The sequence below is a fragment of the Haemaphysalis longicornis genome, unplaced genomic scaffold (assembly GCF_048455015.1).
Source record: "Haemaphysalis longicornis isolate Haplotype H1 unplaced genomic scaffold, Haemaphysalis longicornis Haplotype H1 scaffold_13, whole genome shotgun sequence".
Classification (NCBI taxonomy): domain Eukaryota; kingdom Metazoa; phylum Arthropoda; class Arachnida; order Ixodida; family Ixodidae; genus Haemaphysalis; species Haemaphysalis longicornis.
The window spans coordinates 64,713,898-64,733,293 of record NW_027526233.1 but is presented as its reverse complement, the minus strand read 5'-3'; the positions used below and the strand labels follow the sequence as shown (position 1 = coordinate 64,733,293).

At 48.2% G+C, this 19,396-nt stretch overlaps 1 protein-coding gene across 1 annotated transcript in view; it reads right to left on the bottom strand.

The window, feature by feature from the left end:
• LOC144164314 (acyl-CoA:lysophosphatidylglycerol acyltransferase 1-like) overlaps positions 1 to 19,396 on the bottom strand; it is a 182,307-nt gene that overhangs the window by 65,470 nt on the left and 97,441 nt on the right. The window lies entirely within an intron of this gene.

Here is a 19,396-nt window from a genome sequence, read left to right as displayed (position 1 = left end):
CGGTGAAAAGATTGCTGGAAGCAGGGAGGAAGTGGTTATTGGAGCATGCAAGTGTTTAAAGTCACGTTATTATTATTACATCAGGACGTATCCAGCTGTGAATATTGTGTGAACACTCCAGGGGCGGTATTCTCGAGTTTTGTCCCTTTTGCGTCCCTTTCAGAAGTGTCCCTTTTGGCGAGCCCTGATTGGCTAAAAGCAAACAACCGGAAGTGACGTAACGCAACCGCGGCAAACCTACTGCCAATGCCCACTGTTTAACCGGAAGTACATCGCGATGAAAGGGACTCAAAAGGGACGTTTTCAAAATTGACAGTTACGAGAATACCGCCCCAGCTCACGAAAAATCGTACTATATAGCACAGCATTCTTTTCACACATTGTGTATTGTAAGTGCGCCATCATTGCACTCGTAAGGTTATTGCTGTAATGAAACTGACTGATTGATTGATTGATTGATTGATTGAAATTGGTACTTCTACATCGATCTTTAAAGGCGCGACAGGAAGAGTTAATGAAATAGGGCTCGCCTCTAGCAGACAGACAGTCCCACGCGGACGATAGCAATTTTCGTTGCCGCTTGTTCTTTCTTATCTCCAGTGTTCAGCCTCTCCCCCGATCGCGCACCCTGCAGCTTCGTTTAATTACAGGCTCCCCCCCCATCAAAGGCACCTGCCCATTCGGGAGCGCTAGCGAAATTGATCACAGCCATTACAGCTCGCACCTGCCACGTGCAGTCAGTCTCCTTTTATTCACCCTAGATGCCATACGACGGCAACAGAAGCGACGAGAATGGGGGGGAGAAATCGATCGAATCCAGTCCGTAATTACAAAGCGCCCTACCCCGCGCGCTGGGAGCAATAAATCGCCACAAACAGCATGCCACGGAGCGCGCAGTGTGTGCCGCACTGATTCAACAGTCGAACCACGTTATAGCGAGGCCTGATACAGCGAATTATCGGATACAGCGAACAAATACGACCGTTGCTTGGTCACACTTCATTTCAATTACACCTATTCTTTTTGTAACGAAACTTCGAAACGCAATATCGGCTATAACGAAGAAATGTTTGATTCCCGCGAGGCTCAAAACTCCACAGCTCCACAGCAGCGACGCCAGTTGTTTATTTTGACGCGCCTTTCCACGCTGTGTCGCAACCGAGCAGGGCATCATGCTAGCTGCAATCAGCCTGCTGCGCGCTTGGCTCCCCAATGTACTACATAACAGGACGCTCAGTGGCGACAGAGCATAAAAAGACGCCTCAAAATAAATGACCGGCGTCGATTCCTTATCGAGCATTTCCCCTAACAGTAGGCCACACCCTCAAACGCCCTGAAAGAACTATACAGATGCGCACAGTTTACTGACAGCGCAGCCAGACGGTGCGGCATGCGTCGGAGGCTGTGTGCTCCGTTGTACGCACTTCTTTTAATCCCCACTGGACGCCGTTGCGCGAGTACGTCGATTTTACGCGCGCATGCGGTTAATTGGGCCTTCAGAATACCGCACACGTACGGGCGCACAGCGTCGTCGTCTCGAATACCCGCAGAAAGTATACGCGTGTTCCGCTGGACGCGACACGGACGGGACGGGAAGATAAAGCGGAAAAACAGCGAACCCAAACAGCGACACGAAAGAAGCGCAGACAGATAACGCCCTGGACGGAGCCGCGATTCCGCAACGCTCCGTCCTTCGGCCCCTGCTTTTTTTTTTTTTTTTTCCCCTTTTCCCCGTCCGGCATACATACACATACACGAACACACGTCTACGACTGCGGCGAGCGCGCAAGGTCGAGCCTTCAGATTGCGCCCATCTCCCTCGTTTCGTTCGACGGAAGAAAACCGTACAGCACAGCGCCAACGCCTTCCCTAGCGGGCAGAGGGAAGCGTTGTACAGAGCATCGTACAGACTTGTTTTTTTTTTTTCCTTTTCTTTTTGCAACTTGACGTCGGCGGGCATTTCGATTTCCGTAAACAAGAAGAAAAAACACCAATTTCTTAATTTACTGCAGCGTAATCTGGGCTTTCTCATACGCCTCGAAAACGGTGCCCGCAGCTGGCCTGCAATCCATTGTGGCTTTTAATAGCTTCGCCTATCGACCGGGGTCTTACCGGGCCCCTCGCGAAAAGAGGAAGAAAAGCAAAGCTCCACGTGCGTAATGGTGTGTGGCGGCCCTCGAAAGTTTCGAAGACCGCGCCCAAGTTGATCGCTGAGTTTTTTTGTTTTGTTTTTTTATCTTTCAAGGCTTCGGACTGAAGTTCCTGCCACATTAACCCGAGAAAGCCCTCAGGCGTCAAGGAAGAGCCACCATGGCAGGGCACAACGTAATTACCCAAAACCACCAGAGGTTAGCGCTGCCCAAAATAGCTACGAAGGGTATATAGTTTAGAACCGTCTCAAAGCTTGCTGTCCGTAACATACGATAACCCTAATCTGCTTCTGATACGCCTATAAATATCCTTGTCTTGCTGATGACGCCATTCATTTTCCGTCAAACTGGATGAACTATGACGCCACCTTCAAGAAACGCGTGGGCTCTAAATATATATATATATATATATATATATATATATATATATTCTCCAGATGGTGTAAATCGCCTGATTTCTAGGGACATCCCTTCTGGGAGCTTATTTTTTACTCTATCTGGTAAACAGGTTTTGTTTACTCCCTCAAAACTGGTTATTTTTAATATAGAAAGGGAGTATTTAGGGAGTTTTAAGAAATGTTTTGCGGATTTTAAGGAGGTTAACGTATGGAGTATATTTTATTTCCTCAAGGGCGTTGTAGAAGATCTTTGTGGAGTTTTCAGGGCGTTGAAAGGGAGTACATTCTGGCCCTTTGGGGAGCAATTGGGGGAGCGTTTTAACGAGGGTTCCAGAGAGCATTTTATTCCTTTGAATGGAGTTTTTACGCGGTTTAGCGACATCGCGCGCTTCAAGGGGTGATGGACTGCTTGGGACGGTTATCCTACTCATTTATTCCGCCGGCCATGTTGAGACGAAACAGGTGCAGCTTTCCGGCTCATGGCGGTTATTTCAGAACTGACTGCTCGGGGGTTATTCCGCCTACGCCAGGCAATTTTCGCACAGCTAATATTGAAAGCAAAGGTTCGCCGTGTGCCCACTTTCAGGATAAAAGCGCCGCTGTACCAGGTTCCAGAGCCACCGAAACTATTCTATTGAAATGCATTGGCAGTGACATGCTACAGCGAATGACAGCAAGACTTTTTGTAGCCATCCCGTATACCTTTTTACAGCGTTCACATCCAAGTCGACTCCTTGCCTTTGTGCGAAATATCACATCTCTGCTGTGGTTTTAAAGTCTCTGAGCGGTTGGCTTTTTGAGCGGTAACGGGGATACGGCAAGGATATCTTTATTTGCCATTATTAAGTTTTCGGCACAATAGAAAATTTAGAGAAACGCCCGGACTGGTGGGAGGAGGGATATATATGCTACGGGTGTAGACTTGAATGGGAAGCTTTGTCACCCAACTCGACCGATATGCGCAAAGAGATAAAGGTAGCCAGGACGGATGAAAAGAACACAAGAAGCTTTCCCCGCCTGAACGAAAGGACGTCCTCACCGCGACATGAATCCCGATAATCAGGACAGCAAGCGGCAAGCCCGCCGATTCAGGGCAGATTTGCGCGCGAGGGCGGTCGCGCAATCGACGCCAGTTATAGCAGTGCGGAGAATGTCCGATATTACGCACGGCGCCTGAGAGAACTGCATTCATGGGTGTCGCTCTGTTGCTTGAGGGCGTGGTCTAGGGTGTGGAAGAGGCGACATCAACGCCTGCCAACTGGACGGCGCACAAACCTATAGCAACCTTTTGGGTGCGACATTACGGAGTTCCGGCAGGGCGAAGAAACGGTACCGGTGACGCACCGGGTACGCGGTCGGCACACCTACGCATGCGCACAACCGGTTTTGTTGCTCCTGCGCACGAGCAGTTCCGCCGATGGCTTACCGGGTACCGTACCGGGACCGGTCCTTCGCTCTGCTATAACTCTGTTATCAACTTCCTTATCCGTGCTTCAAACTGTGGTCCAGGGCATAGTATACGATGGGTCCGGGATCAGACCGGATCTTCTCGGTAGCGGTACTGTTCCCGTAGTGTACGGTACTATAGCATAGTGGCGCTAGAGGCCAAAAGAGCACCAAAAAAAAAAAACTGTTACTAAGTATTTTTTAGTCAGCCACATTGCAAATGTGTTCACCGAACAGGTGTGATGTGCGTGAAAGTATTTGCATTACGGTGTCCAAGGTCTGATGAACGCGACAAAACATTACAATGGCAATGCTGAGTGCAGAGCGCCAGGAGACCCGTAAAACTCTCCCCTCGCCCCGGGAAGCGCAGCGAAACTCGCAGCCCGTGCAAGGAAACCCTCATATCGTCCTCATTCCGGCAGGGTGCAACCTATTCTCTGTTATAATGATGATCGGTTAAATACGGTAAAAGGGAACAGGTTTTGACACAGACTTCATACAGGACACTCACTCTTATAGGAAGCTTTTATAGGAAACCTTATAGGAAACCCTTTTATAGGAAGCTTATAGGAAACCCTTTTTCTTTAAACGGACACTGAATTCAGGCGCAGACTTGTGTTGAGACCGCCTACTGATCCAACAGAGTTCAACAACTTAAAGTCCAGGAAGGGGAGGCCGTTCTCTCCTCCTTTATTGCCAATTCACAAGCGTAATTTTTAACGATAAGAGTGCGTCCGACACTGCCGCATCCCTTACACAATCCTCCCCGCGCCGATTTGCTGACGTCTCCAGAATCCTAAACTTTAGTGGCAAATTCTGCCGACTTCATCAGGGGCACGGCAATTTCAAGCGGCTCTTTCGAAGCCAATTTTATAACCGCTCATCGTCGTGATAAACATTACCACTGCCATTCCAATTACTGCGTCATCGTCGTAATCAGTGTCCCCGTCCCCTCCCTCCAGAGCTCCCTAATGACGACCACTTTCTTTTTTCCCCCCTAACTTCAAAACCAGCGCAAAGCGCCGCCTAATAACGGCCGCCAAATTAGCCAAAGGTGGGGGTACACGCAAGAGGCTGCTCGTAATTACAGCGCGCTTATATTAGCGGTCGCGTGCCGTCCGTCCGTCTAGGACCCCGCAGCAATTATCTTGCAGGGGGAATACAGAAACACGACGTGTTTTTGCTTCCCTCCCCTACAGAATACACGTGGAAACGATGTCCCTCAACCCTTCATTCTATCCCTAACTTCACCCTCCGGGACACTTCCTGTACGCGGAGTCTACACCACCCATCAACTACACACACACACACACACACACACACACACACACACACACACACACACACACACACACACACACATATTATATATATATATATATATATATATATATATATATATATATATATAGTCTTGAAACAAAAACTCACACAGAGCGCGAAAAAATAAGGTTAGTAGAGACAGAGACACACGAGAGGGACATTAAAAATAAATATAAAAGTTTACTGACGTTTCAGGGAGAGGACTCCCTCTGAAGAAAGGGAGTCGTCTCCCTGAAACGTCAGTAAACTTTTATTTTTATTCTTAATGTCGTTCTCGTGTGTGTCTAAGGTATATAATATATATATATATATATATATATAGTAAGTAAATGAGGGGCTCGTTCAGGCAATACAGAAACATAGGTCGGCAGTCTACAACGCCAAAGGAGGCATAGGGGTGTGGTTAGGCTCTATTTTTTACTATGATAATGAAGTTAAGATTTTTTTTTTTAATATAAGGAAGGAAGAAAGAAAAAACAACACGCGCCCAGAGTGGGGACCGAATCGAAAGGTGTGGGTTCGGTCCCCACTCTGGGCGCGTGTTTTTCTTTCTTTCTTCCTTCCTTATATTAAAAAAAAATCTTAACTTCATTATCATAGTAAAAAATAGAGCCTAACCACACCCCTATGCCTCCTTTGGCGTTGTAGACTGCCGACCTATGTTTCTGTATATATATATATATACAGGGTGTCCCAGCTATCATGCACCAAGATTTAAAAAAAGAGAAATTGCGTAACTCGAAGAAAACCTGGTGCATAATGTTTGCAGTACTGTCAAGAAGTGTAGAGTAATTTTTTCGTTAATGAGACTTAATTAATTGTAATTAATTATCTAACTCGAGAAATACTGCCATAATCACTAAAGTGTCAATGAGGCACTTGTAGGTAACCACGAGGGGCATCTAACTGCGGTATTTTCAGCGACGAACTAACTGCGTACTCATTTATTCTGACTGATAAAGGAAACCCGCGAAATATGAAAAGTACCACGTGACGACGCTTACGCGCGCATTGTAAAGCAGCGTCCCCAAACAAAGCTGATTGAAAGCAACGGCTTCGCGTGTTATCCGCCCGAAGAGACAGCGCATCACCTTGATAATAGCATGCATGGAAGGAGCAGCAGCAGCAAGATTCGCGGGACGCGTGTGCAGATAAGGAACAAACTCGGTCGCGATTTCTTCTTTCTTTATTTTGTCTATTTCATTCTGGCTAACTCAGAGGCAGCCTGTTTGAGGGCGTTGCTTTACGGTGCGCGCGGAGGCGCCGTCACGTGGTATTTTTCATATTTCGCGGGTTTCCTTTATCAGTCAGAATAAATGTGTACGCAATTAGTTCATCGCTGAAAATACCGCAGTTAGATGCCCCTCGTGGTTACCTACAAGTGCCTCATTGACACTTTAGTGATTATGGCAGTATTTCTCGAGTTAGATAATTAATTACAATTAATTAATTAAGTCTCATTAACGAAAAAATTACTCTACACTTCTTGACAGTACTGCAAACATTATGCACCAGGTTTTCTTCGAGTTACGCAATTTCTCTTTTTTTAAAGGGGCACTGACACAAAAATTTTGCATCTTGTTTTTTTTGTTGCGATAAGTAGCTAGTGACCTACTTATAACGTGTAGAAACCTCATTTGCTTCAGCGTGCGACGGTTGTTTAATTAGAGGCATTTTCAATGCGGCCAGTCGCAGTTTCGGTTTCAGCGAGTGCCGCGAAACGATGGATTTTGTGGATTTTGTGTGAACAAAGCTGACCACGTGACCGTCGGAGGGATATCACAGTTACAGAGCAGAGCCGCCGTAGCACTGTCGAATCCGCATCGACGGCGGTTTCTGCGAATGCCCCCCCGTACTGATCTCGTGAGGCGCCTAATTAAAAAGCGACCGTGGATGTGACGCAGGCGCTGCGAGTGCAAATGCTACCGCGGCTAACGAACGACGCGCGCCGCTCGAGACGGTGGGTGGCAAGACGCGCGCTGGGAGCAGCCGGCCGGTCTGCCTACAGGTCCGCCTACAGATGTGTTCGGCTTAGCACTGCGGCGGATATTCGAGTGCCGCTCTCGTAAGCGGTGCAGATGACAATTTTTAATGCAACCCGCCATGGCATCATTAACTCCTTTCTCATGTAAGCCACCATGGTCGGGACTTGGGGACAATTTCGTGCAGCGGTAACAAGCTATCACTCGAGCTACCTGCGCCGGCGTGGGCCACTTCGCGGCCGTGGCCGCCGGCGGCCGTGGCCGCCGCCTGCACAGCGACCGTGCGGCTTGCTCAGTGGGCTTTTCGTGCCTCCGGCGCGTTTCCGCATCCAATGGTAATAAACAGTAATAGAAACAGAGTGCCTGGAACCGCTGTAGAACTTTGGTCGCGGCCAGCTGCCCGATGAGCTGACGAAATCACGGCGCCTCCGCCGCCAACGATCGGGTCGTTCGTTCTCGAGAGCACAAGCTCCGCCCTCCGGCCCTCCGATTGGAGCGGCGAGCCGGCAGTGCGGAAGCGGCAAACACAAACTCGTGACGTGTTTGGATGTTGTTTATTTACACTTGCGCGTGGTCCTCTGCTGGCCGCTCGGTTGCGTTTCGCACACTTCAAAATTGATTTTAAATATGTTCTAGGCTGTATTCACCGCTGATATTTTGCAGATGATGTATATGTATTCCCACCAATCTATCTCCGAAGTTATCTCGCCTTCAAAATTTTGTGTCAGTGCCCCTTTAAATCTTGGTGCATGATAGCTGGGACACCCTGTGTGTATATATATATATATATATATATATATATATATATATCAGGGTGTCGAACCGGAACCGAACCGAACCGAAAACCGGAACCGAACCGGTATTTTTTCCGGAACTGAACCCGAACCCGAACCGTTATTTTTTGAGCACGCTGAACCCGAACCGGAACTGAACCGGAAAAAGAAATAACGGTTACCGGTTCATGCCGAAACGGTTCGACCCTCTGTTGTTGATATTGCACAGTCAATGCAATTCAGGCCTTTTTTTCTTTCCCGTACCATCAACTTCGTACTTGCTCGCGCACTTTCCCCTCCAGACAATTGAACACTATCACGCTTTATGTAACAACAGGGGAAATGAATGAGCACCAATGTAGCATTGGTCTGTTGCTGCTGGAGGCGCGAGCGTAGTGCAAGCTGACCAAACGAAATGTCATTCTCGGCAGCTTGCAGGTGATATAAAACGACTTTGCCCTTCCCTAGCTGCGACTTCATTGGAGAAATCAGGCTGCAGGAGTGCTCCACTGCGCAACAGCGAAAGCTCACACCCGATGTGTGCAAACTTTTTGCATTTCATAATTTGTTGAAAAGGTCCGACACCTGCAAATTATTAATACTTGACAAGTGTGACCGCAGGAGCTGCTCAGTGGCTAAGCTGTTTGCTAAGCCGTTTGCCCAACTCGCTACATTGCTTCTACTGCTACTCGTTCCGGAGGGGAGTACTGCTGTGGACGAATTAAAGAGCGTCTACCCAAAAAGTCCCATCTCATGCTCCACGTGTCAAATTTCCCTTTCATTTTGTAACCGCATTACCTGCTATAAGATTCCGCAATGTAGCACACGGAACGATGGTAGGGGTTCAGGCGGTACGATGACATACTGATTGTAATGCACACTTTCGGTATCGCAAAAGGAATTGCAGTGGTCAGAGCAATAATGCAGTGACTGAGCGTAACTAAAGCTTACTTTTAACAAAAGTGTGGCTAACACATTCGATAAGGTGACAGCTAACAAATTATTCAGGGTTACCAAATAATATAATTCATTGGTAGTATTTATGTGCCTGTTGTAGAATTTTTCTGTTTTGTTACAAATATAAAAAAATGTGCGCCATTGTTATTAAGCGCTGGTATTTGAACACGCCCGTACGCAGGACTAAATTTAAGGCCTCAAGGTTAGCGTGATGGGCGATTGCATAGCGACAATTGCGATTTCAACAAAAAAGGAAAGGACAGAAAATATATCCCACCATCATATCTCTTGGCGTTGGCTTTATGAATAGTTGCTAGGACAACAGAAAGTATGAGCGATAAAGAAGGTGGTAAATCGTCGCCACTTCATGTGTTTTTCTAATATCTCCTAATTGTTTAAAGTTTCCTTTGCAATTGCGCCACTGCCCTTGGGGAGCAGCACCATTTTGAATGTCAGTTTGTGTTTTGATTTGACGGTCGTTTTAAACTAGTAAATGTTTTTTTTCTAATTTTAGTGATAATTCAACTAATCGAACCGGTTCGCGAACCGGTTCAAGCTCCCGAACCGGTTCGCGAACCGGTTCGGTACGTGATTTTGTCGAACCGGAACTGAACCGGAACGAAATTATTTCACCCGAACCCGAACCGTAACCGAACCGGTATTTTTTTCGGTTCGACACCCTGATATATATATATATATATATATATATATATATATATATATATATATATATATATATATATATATATATATATATATATAAGGGTTGGCAGTCAAGAAAACCTCGGAAAGCAAACGGGGAGAATGGGGTAGGTGACAGAAACAGATAAAGAATTTGGGAAGACAGAAAGAAAGTGCAGGAAAAATGCCCGCCGGGTGGGATCCGAACCCACAACCCCCTGAAAACAAAAATACGTTAACATACGTATAGCGGAAACTAGCCCCGCCGGTAGCGTAGTGGTCATTGCACCAGACGCGTATTCTGGAGGTCGTTGGTTCGGATCCCACCCGGAGGGCATTTTTCCCCCACTTTCTTTCTGTCTTTCCAAATGCTTTATCTGTTTCAATGACCTACCACACTTTCCCCTTTGCTTTCCGAGGTTTTCTTGGCTGCCAACCCTTATTTATGTCTTAACTGAACGCGCCCCTCATTTCCTATTGTGATTCGCTATATATATATATATATATATATATATATATATATATATATATATATATATATATATATATATATATATATATATATATATATACCAGTCTGTCTACGCCCACTGCAGGCAAAGGCCTCTCCCATGGATCTCCATTTATCCTGGTCCTGTGCTATGTGCTAACTGCGACCAATTTATCCCCGCAAACTTCTTGATCTCCTATGCCCATCTAAATCCCTTCCGCCCCCTACCGCGCCTGCCTTACCTAGGGTTCCACTCTGTTACCCTTAAGGACCAACGGTTATCTTGCCTTCACATTACATGCCCTGCCCATGTCCATTCCTTCCTCATAATTTCTACTAATGTGTCATATATACACACACACATTTACATATACATAAATACGTATATATAAGAGTAAAACTTCGAACAAGGTAGCGACCACGTTTGTTGCCAACGTTTCAGCAAAGAGACTTGCCTTCGTCAAGGCCCTTACGAAGGCTTTGCTGAAACGTTGGCAACAAACGTGGTCGCTACCTTGTTCGAAGTTTTCTTTTCGTGTGTTCTCTACCATCTTCCAAGTTTTATTGCTGCCTGAATTATATAGATCTTTAGCATTCTATCACACTCAACAATGCTACACAGCTGCAAAAAGGCATACCAACAGCGTCAGCAAGTTACAACCACACAACAGCAGCTAAATGGCAACAGCAAGAAATAACGTGTGTATGCCCTACCCCGTAATACGTATTAAACAATGCGCGCAGCTGATTGATGTTTTTTTAAAAAATTCGGCAAGAAATACCAATCACGTGTCAAAGGATTTCTCAGCAATTACACGCACGTCGTCCTCACAAGTCGCTCACCATGCGCGCGGTTCTCAGATATATACTCAGTCTTAACTTGCCTGTTATCATATCTAGCGGCGTAATTTTAGCTAATTGAATAAACTCCCCGGGTAAACACGTAACGAAACTGCGCAGAGATTACCCCAAAACAGACGCAATTAAACTATTGCGCAACCAGAGAGACATGCAGGCGGGCAATGTTTCGTCAGGTGGTTTCGTAAACTCGATACTGGTTTGTAACCTAAGTGCGCCACTTACACTTAAAAAACAGGCTGGGGAATTCACTAACGAAACCCTAACAGGTTACTTGTCCCGGTATACACTAGGTACTTAGTAACTTGACCATGCATGCATAACCACGAGCTTCTTGTGTTTTCTACATCCCACACCTAGTTGATTTCCTAACCATCCAGTTGGTAGTGGAAGAGCCTACGTGTACCGTACCGCAGGGTAGTGAAATTCGTACGGAGTTAGTAAATACGACCATTACTACCCTTTTACGACCTTTTTTATTAAGCGTGTACGCCAGCGAGAGACTATTGGCTCAACGCTCGCAATATTTTCAAGCCATAACGTCATCTGACGTTTCGCCCAACCTAATTGCGCAATGCGTCGTTTATTAAGCCCACAGCTTGCGACATGAATTTTCCGTCCGCACCCTGGACATGGCGTTGCTCATGTATACAAAAGATGAAAAAAAAAAAAAAACGATATTTCGCTTTATTGACATACACACACACCCAGAAGGGCGCTCGAAATCAAGTGTCTGACGTCGACATGAAAGGTAGTACGTTTAAGATATAACCGTTTAGACTCCCACCAGGTTGGCTCCAGGCTACCGCGGCCAGGAGTCGAACCCGCGACAACGCGCACCGTACGCTTCAATGGTTAGCCCAGAGCGCCAACGAAGTCCGTCGCAAAGTCAACAGAATCCGACGTGTACAGAGAGCGAATCCAAATGCAGTGACCCAAACCGATCAGTACCGGCTTAAATTCGAGGACGGGCAGCTGCGCGTCCGGGCAAGTCGATTACCCGAGTCGAGCAGTGAAACGCGGACAACCCATTAAAGAAAAATTAAAGCCGTTCCGCTCAACGTGAAAGCTGTCGGAAGTGCAGAGCAGTGATTCGCGATAACGGGATGTGGCGCCGTTATCCGCGCACTGCTACCACCCCATGCAATTCAAATTTCCCGCCTTGGCAGTGCTCGCGCGCACCCTGCCTGAAGCTGCGCCAGCGGGAGTTCTGTTCTCTTCGTGCTTTTCCTCCCGCACGTAACGACGTTGCAATGACACTTTTTTTTCCCTTACTATCGTCAAAACCAACCCAACGAGCTTTCCTAACTAAATGAACGCAAGCGCTGCCGGTTAGTTACGTATATTTCGCCTGAAATGTACCTGCTGTTTTCTTTGCGCTAAACAACGGGGAGATGTACGTCAAGCGCCAGCGGTTCACGAGTTTCGAACGCGTATGACTATACAAACCGCTTGGCTTTCGAAGCCTCGAGGTTACGCCGCGGCGACAGCCGCTATACAACAGAACGCCGCGTGACTCTACTTGGCTCCAGCGAGCGAGCTACGACGACAATGCGAGCCTTTTAAGTGATATGCACTTAAAGAGCTTTTTGTACCGCAATGGGCCATCAACATTGCTCGTCAATGGAGATTAACACTGAGCCCCGCCGTTGCCATCGCCCGCTGGTGGTCGTACAGGGCACAATCCGTGATGTGCACTCACCCGCAGAACTGCGGAGTGTTGCGTGCGGTGCCCCTACAGGGGCGAGAGCAATGTCCGTGTGTGACAAGCAACACAAATGAACAGACCAGACAGTTTTTATTGTTCTTTCTTTCCATAATGATGCACCGAACTCGCCGCCCGCACACACCGCATGCGTGGCGGAATGTCTTTGCAGGCGAAAGTGTGTCGCGTGGACACGTCGTGCGCGAGGAACGCGCCGGGCAAGGGGGGAAGGGGGAGGCGTTTCAAGGTGATCGAGCTTCCGTGCACGTGTATACTTTACCTACCGGCCGTGGAATGGTGTCAACAGCTCTCCCAGAGGCAACCGCGATAGGACGAATTCTAATTTCTAATTTGGCGGGTTTTAAGCGCCGCAGCTACACGCGGGCCATGACGCGAGCCGTAGTGGAGGGCTCGGGATTAGTCTCGACCTGCTCTTCGACGTAAGCGCAAATCTCGACTGACGCACGAGCGTTTTCACCTGCATCTAATCTAATCGTCACGCGGGAACCCTTAACGTGCGCCGAAATCTGGACCCACGGGAGTTCTCGTTTTTAGCCTCCATATATAAAAAAACGGCCGCCTTCGAGTAGTATACAATCCATGGCAATAGATTCAGGAGTCCATGTATATTTCGCCCCAAGGATAAATAGTAACAAAAAAAAAATGTGGTTGATGCCTCTTTCATAGGAATCGGTAAAAACTAGAAAGCGAAATGTGCCTTCGCAGGAGCATTTGAATGTTTATTGTACGTCGGTATGAACTTGCACACCGCTGTTTATATTTCGTCGGTGTGACAACGTTAGACGCATCGAAATTAGACCCTGGATTGCACGCGCCGGAACATTGCATAAATCCGACTGAAATCACAGCCCCTTGAAAACCGTGCGAAATTTAGAAACCGAAGCGAAGCCGAAAGCAGCAGGTGGCGGAGGGTGCCTCAATTCACCCGCGTCCCGCGTACACGAAGACACTAGCATCGAGGCGCCAACCGTCGGCGCTCATTAGCGTCATGATGAACTACGCTTCGCCTCTCCTAGACGGCAGCACCATCTCAATGCAGAAGAAGGTAGTGGGAAAGATATAATGCGCGTTCGTAAACCTACTTCCGCTTCAATTCATAGCGCAGTGGGCATAGCGCTGTGTACAGTCGCGTGCGATTTGAAGGTAATCGCTCGAGCTTCGACCGATAAAGACGATAACGCCCTCACGCGGCATTTTTCCGCGCGCCTGGGACCTAGTTTATGCATTCTCTTCTCCCTCGATCGCTATTCCTGCAAGCAGTCATCACTCCCGCATCTACTAAACCACCCTTTCCGCTTTGTGGTGATTCTGTGTGGTTGTAATCACGTGTGCTCTTTCTTCTTGGTTATCGTGAGCAGAGCTAGCACCCATTGTTATAAGTGCGCAGTATTTCCGACAATTTGTTTGTGCGCACCTTTTCGAGAGCTGCTGTAAGATACAAGTGGGACGTCTTCATTCCGTGCGCGATAAAAAAAGAGGAAGGCGTTACTGGTTCTGTCGCGGGAGTGATGGCTGCTTGAATAAACAGCTACTGAGGGAAAGACGAATGCTTATTCTAGAAACCAGGCGCTGTAAAACAAGCCGCGCGGAGGCGTTATCGTCGTGGTGGGTCGACGCTCGCGCGATTACCTTCAAATCGCACGCGACTGTACCTCCCGTTGCGGCGAGAGAGTTCGTGGCTCGAATCCGGGCGGAGCCGCGTCAATGGAACTTTTTCTGGCGACGTCATTTCCGTGACGGATATGACGCCGGTGAGATCTTGGAGTACCCGGGCATAAAACACTGTCGTGTTTTAAAAAAGACAGCATGCCACCGCTGTTTACCCAAGCACACGACCCTTACACAAGAGGAAAAACAATACAGCAACACCTTGGGCGCTATTCCGTCCCGGACTCAGTGTACACGTGACCAGCGCCTGTTTTGTAGCGTGAGCTACACCGGCCGAAGTTGAGCCATTTCGCGTGGCTCCTGGAGAGTCATGCTGCGCATGCGCGAGGAGCAGTGACGTCTCCCGGCGCACAGCTGGGGCTGGATTGGACTGGGTTGGATTTGGATTGGATTGGATTGTAAATCGTTTTAGCAGCGGTAAGCATGATCATTAGCTAACCCTGGACAACCAGGAAAGATAAGAATAACCAGCTGAACCTTAGCTCACGCTATGTATATCCTGGCATAGGCGAGCTAAGCAATTGCTAATTTTTTCTTCTTTTCTTTAATGAGATCGCTTTAGGGGCTCATTCAGCAAAAAAAAAAGAAAAAAAGAAAACATCCGCCATCCCGGGGACACGGCAAATAAATTCCCTTTGGCTGCGACGCGTTCCACAGCGCGTGCCACAGAAATAAAACCAGAGAAGACGCGCAAACCATCAGCTAAGCCCGCCACCAGATGGTCGCAGAAAGAGAGGACGCGTCCCAATGGATGCTGACGCCGCGGGCTTGCCAGTGTCGCCAGCATTAACGGGTTCGAAACATCTCCTCTGCGCTTCTCTTTGTCGTGTGCTATACATTCACCGCTTCTTTGTCAATGTGCAACCAGGCATAACAACTACAGCCGACCTGCCGCTACTTCTGAGATTCCATTCCTCGGCACCCCGCGCGACGAAGTCGCGTGCTACGTGTATGGACGTGGCCTTCGAGCAGGTGAAAGGAGTGCGAGGCGTGGAATACGTCCACACATGGTACACTCACCGACCAAGGGATATACGCTCGTCGGGGTCGATCCAAATCCCGCATCTGCCCTTCCCGTCGAGGCCGTTGACGCGCGAACACTGCACGCCAGACATCCATAGACCCTTGGACGATCGACGATAAGGGCACGATCGCCCCTGAAGAAGTTATCGTCGACGACGCAAACTTTTTTTTTTTTAATTCGAAAGTTTGCCCTGCGGCAAACGCTACACAAACAAGTTCGCTTCGTGTGTAAAGACCAGGGCCCGTTTGCCCGTAAGCATAAGTTCTCGATTAAGTTCCCGCTTACGAATAAGACGCCAATAAATTAAAGTCGGCCACGGTAAATAAGCCAGTTCCCAAAAAACCCGACGGAAACGCTACCTTAACCGAGCGTTTCTATCAATTTCGGGCAAACGACTTATTACCTAGACATCGCTAAGTTGTCCTCCCGTGAACATCACCGGACTCGTGGATTTAGATAGCCAGAAATGTAGGCCAAATGACTCAGCTTTGTGGCCACCGCGCACGCGCAAGAGCGAACTTTAATCGCACCGGCATCGCCGTAAGTACTGCTTAATTAAGGCGTCCTCGTGGCTTTGGAAGCGACAGTTCGGAGATTGCTGCATGAAATATCCATCCTCGGGGAACACCATTATCGTGCGGCTTTGAAGGCACGTTTGCGTCGCTTTCAAGCGATCGTTTAACTGCACTTCTCGATTTTCAATCTCCACTGTTGCCCGATTATTCATTCTCTTTCTCTCCAATCGGCTCGATTTGCTTCACGAAGTGAAACAACAATAACTTTGCCAATAAATGCCATCGCCTCTAAAACGTAATGAGACACGACAAGAGCTGATTGATTGATTGATTGATTGATTGATTGATTGATTGATTGATTGATTGATTGATTGATTGATTGATTGATTGATTGATTGATTGATTGTAGGGTTTAACGCGCCGACGCAACGCAGGCGATGAGGCGCGGTAGGCTCTGGATTAATTTCGACCACCTGGGGATCATTTACGTGCGACGAAATCTCGTACACACGGGCGGTTTCGCTTTTCGCCTCCATTAGATAAGCGGCCGCCGCAGCCCGTTTTCGCTTTTCGCCTCCATCAGAAAAGAGGCCGCCGCAGCAGGGAATCGAACCCGCGTCCTCGTGCTCAGCGGCACAACGCATTAGCAGGGTTACCAGATTGGGCGAGAAAGCGCCAAATTGGGCGACTTGCACCTCCGTAACGCTACAAAAAGAAAAAAAAAAGCTTTCGGCGGCTGGGCGAGTTTTGGGCGAGTTTTATTTTTGTGCACGTGCACTAAATTTAGCCATTTTTCAAGTGCAAACAAGATATCTGTTCGCGTTCGAGCGTCTCTAGTGATATTTGGTGAACCAATTAAGCGTAGATGTCTTGGAACAGATAGAGCAAAAGTTATGTTTGGGCAAAACAACAGCCTGTACACGAGCCTGTACACGATACACGCCACGTAACGGTGAAATGCGTGTGCCATTCCCTGCAGTGTGCCAATACCTGCTGCACCCATGCCGCCGCGGTGGCTCAAGCCACTGAGCCACCACGGTGGGTCACGCTAGCCAACGGCTTCGAAAAGTTAAGGCGTCCTTCGAGCCTACAAGCACGTTATCAGTGGAAGCGATGTCTGCTAGCTCCAACTGGTTTAAACGGGCCATGCAGACATCATCAGGCCTCACCGTCATCATCATCATAATCATCAGCCTACTCCCGTCCACTGAGGACGAAGGCCTTTCCCATTGACCTTTAACCGCTCCTGTCCTGCGCGGCTCGAGTCCACTGGTATTAACCGCCAATTCCTTAAATTCTTCGCTCCATAAAGTTAATGGCCTTACACTTATTTTGGACCCATCTCTTGGTACGCACTCTGTTACCCTAACTCTCCACCGGTTGTCGCCTCGTCTCACTACATGGCCAGCCCAAGTCCACCTCTTTTTCGTTATTTGAACTATGATGTCTTCTACTCCAGTTTGTTCCCCGACCTCGGTAGCTAGTTTCCTGTCCCTGAAGTGTTCTTCGAAACATTATTCGTCCCATGGCCCGTTGGGCCGACCTATGTTCGGTTTCTAGTTTAGTATGGCGCCATGTTTCACCTCCATACGTTATAACCCGCAGCATGCACTGAATGTATATTTTTCGTTCTACAACCCGTTATAGACTGCTCGTTCTATAACCCGTTCAGAGGAGCCACAGAAGCCATGCCGTAGCAGCGATAAATTGCATCGTGCGACAGACACCGCAGAACCCGTTGACATAAAACTCGGTCGTTTCGAAAACACTGCGCTTATCATACAGAACGAAGACACCCCGTCCCCTTTGGATATTTGTGTAATTTTCTTTAAAACCTTCCACAATACAGAAATGTCGATCACATCGAGCTATTATTCCGCCGCCCTTGGAGTACCATACAGCCCCCTCTAGAGTGTACTTCGACCCGTCGCACACGACCGTCAAGACGGCCAGCTCGCGTGACTGCAACAGCCGAAGGTCTTCCCGTCCCGACGTCCACGCCGCTCTCGCACAGGGTCGCGATAGAAGAGGTCGCGAAGTCGGAGGCGATCCCAGATTAAGGGAGGTTAATCCGAGAGTGCTTCGATCGTACTCCTAGCTCAGCGGCAGCACTTGTAGAGATATCCGGCGAGTTGAAAGAAAAACGAAGGTATCGGTAATGCAGCCTTTTTTTTTTTTTTCCTGCTTCGCTGTTTCGCAGTCCGCCCGGATCGAAGAAATACCGCCGCATTTAGGCCACCGCGAATCGAATCGAAAGCGACCGCGCCGGACGCCTTAGCAACCGCGGCCGACACCGAGGCCGTTTTATACTTTTTTGATCGGTTTAGGGGCGAAGCACCTCACGTTTGAGGCTTGTCCAGTGTCCGGCGTTCGTGCTCACGGCACAGCACCGTGTAAATCGGAACATCTGTGAACAAAAAGACCCACAAAAGTTTAACAAGAACAAAATAAAAGGTTCGCAAAAGGTTAGAGAGGCAGGGAGAGAGACAGAGTGTGTGTGCTCCTGGAGAGCCGTGCTGCGCATGCGAGGGGGGGCATTGGATTGCATTGGATTTGATTTGGATTGGATTGGATTGAAATGGGTTGTATTAGATTAGATTGCATTGGATTGGATTGTAAATCGTTCTAGCAACAGTAAGCACTCTCGCGGGTGATTTACGGTAACAACGACCCCCAGTGCTTCGCCCACTCGTCGTGATTCATTTCGTAAAGATGCGCGATTTTTTTCTTTTCTCCCGAGACCCCGGTTCAAAAGCGAACCCGCCGATACGAAAATTACCGACCGAGTCTTACTTGCGGATTACAAACTGCATTGCGGAGAAACCGACTTTCCCGGTGCGCCGTTCACAACAGTGTACACGTGACCGAAGCTACAGGCATTCATTAAAGTCTTTTCCTGGCAAATTGTTCAAAGTATTTTTTTTAAAGGAGCACAGGACTATCACTTCTTTCTCACATATTTTTTTTCGACTTCGCATCAACAACGAAAGTTCATAGTTTCAAATTTCTCGTGATTTGCCACACATACCTCGTTGAAAGCATCGTAACATTTTTTTTTAATTCGAAAGTTTGCCCTGCGGCATAATAGATGTAGGCGCTTACAGAAACACGAACAAGTTAGTTTCGTGTATAAAGTTCAGAAGTTGTCGGTGACACGGTCCATGCACCCAGCGTTGCAGGTCAGGAGGGCGGCCAGGGTGGAGACCGGTTGCACGAAGGTGCCGCAGGCGAACTTGATGCTATCCCGGGCAGGCCCAGAGCAGGTGCTGCACATTCACGTCCCCAATGGCAGTGGTGCAGAATGGACAGGTGGATCCGTATGGGCCGCGGTATTCCGATGGCCAGGAGGCAGTCACGGACGGCGTAAGGGCCACCCCAACGCGTAATCTCCGCAGCGAAACCTCC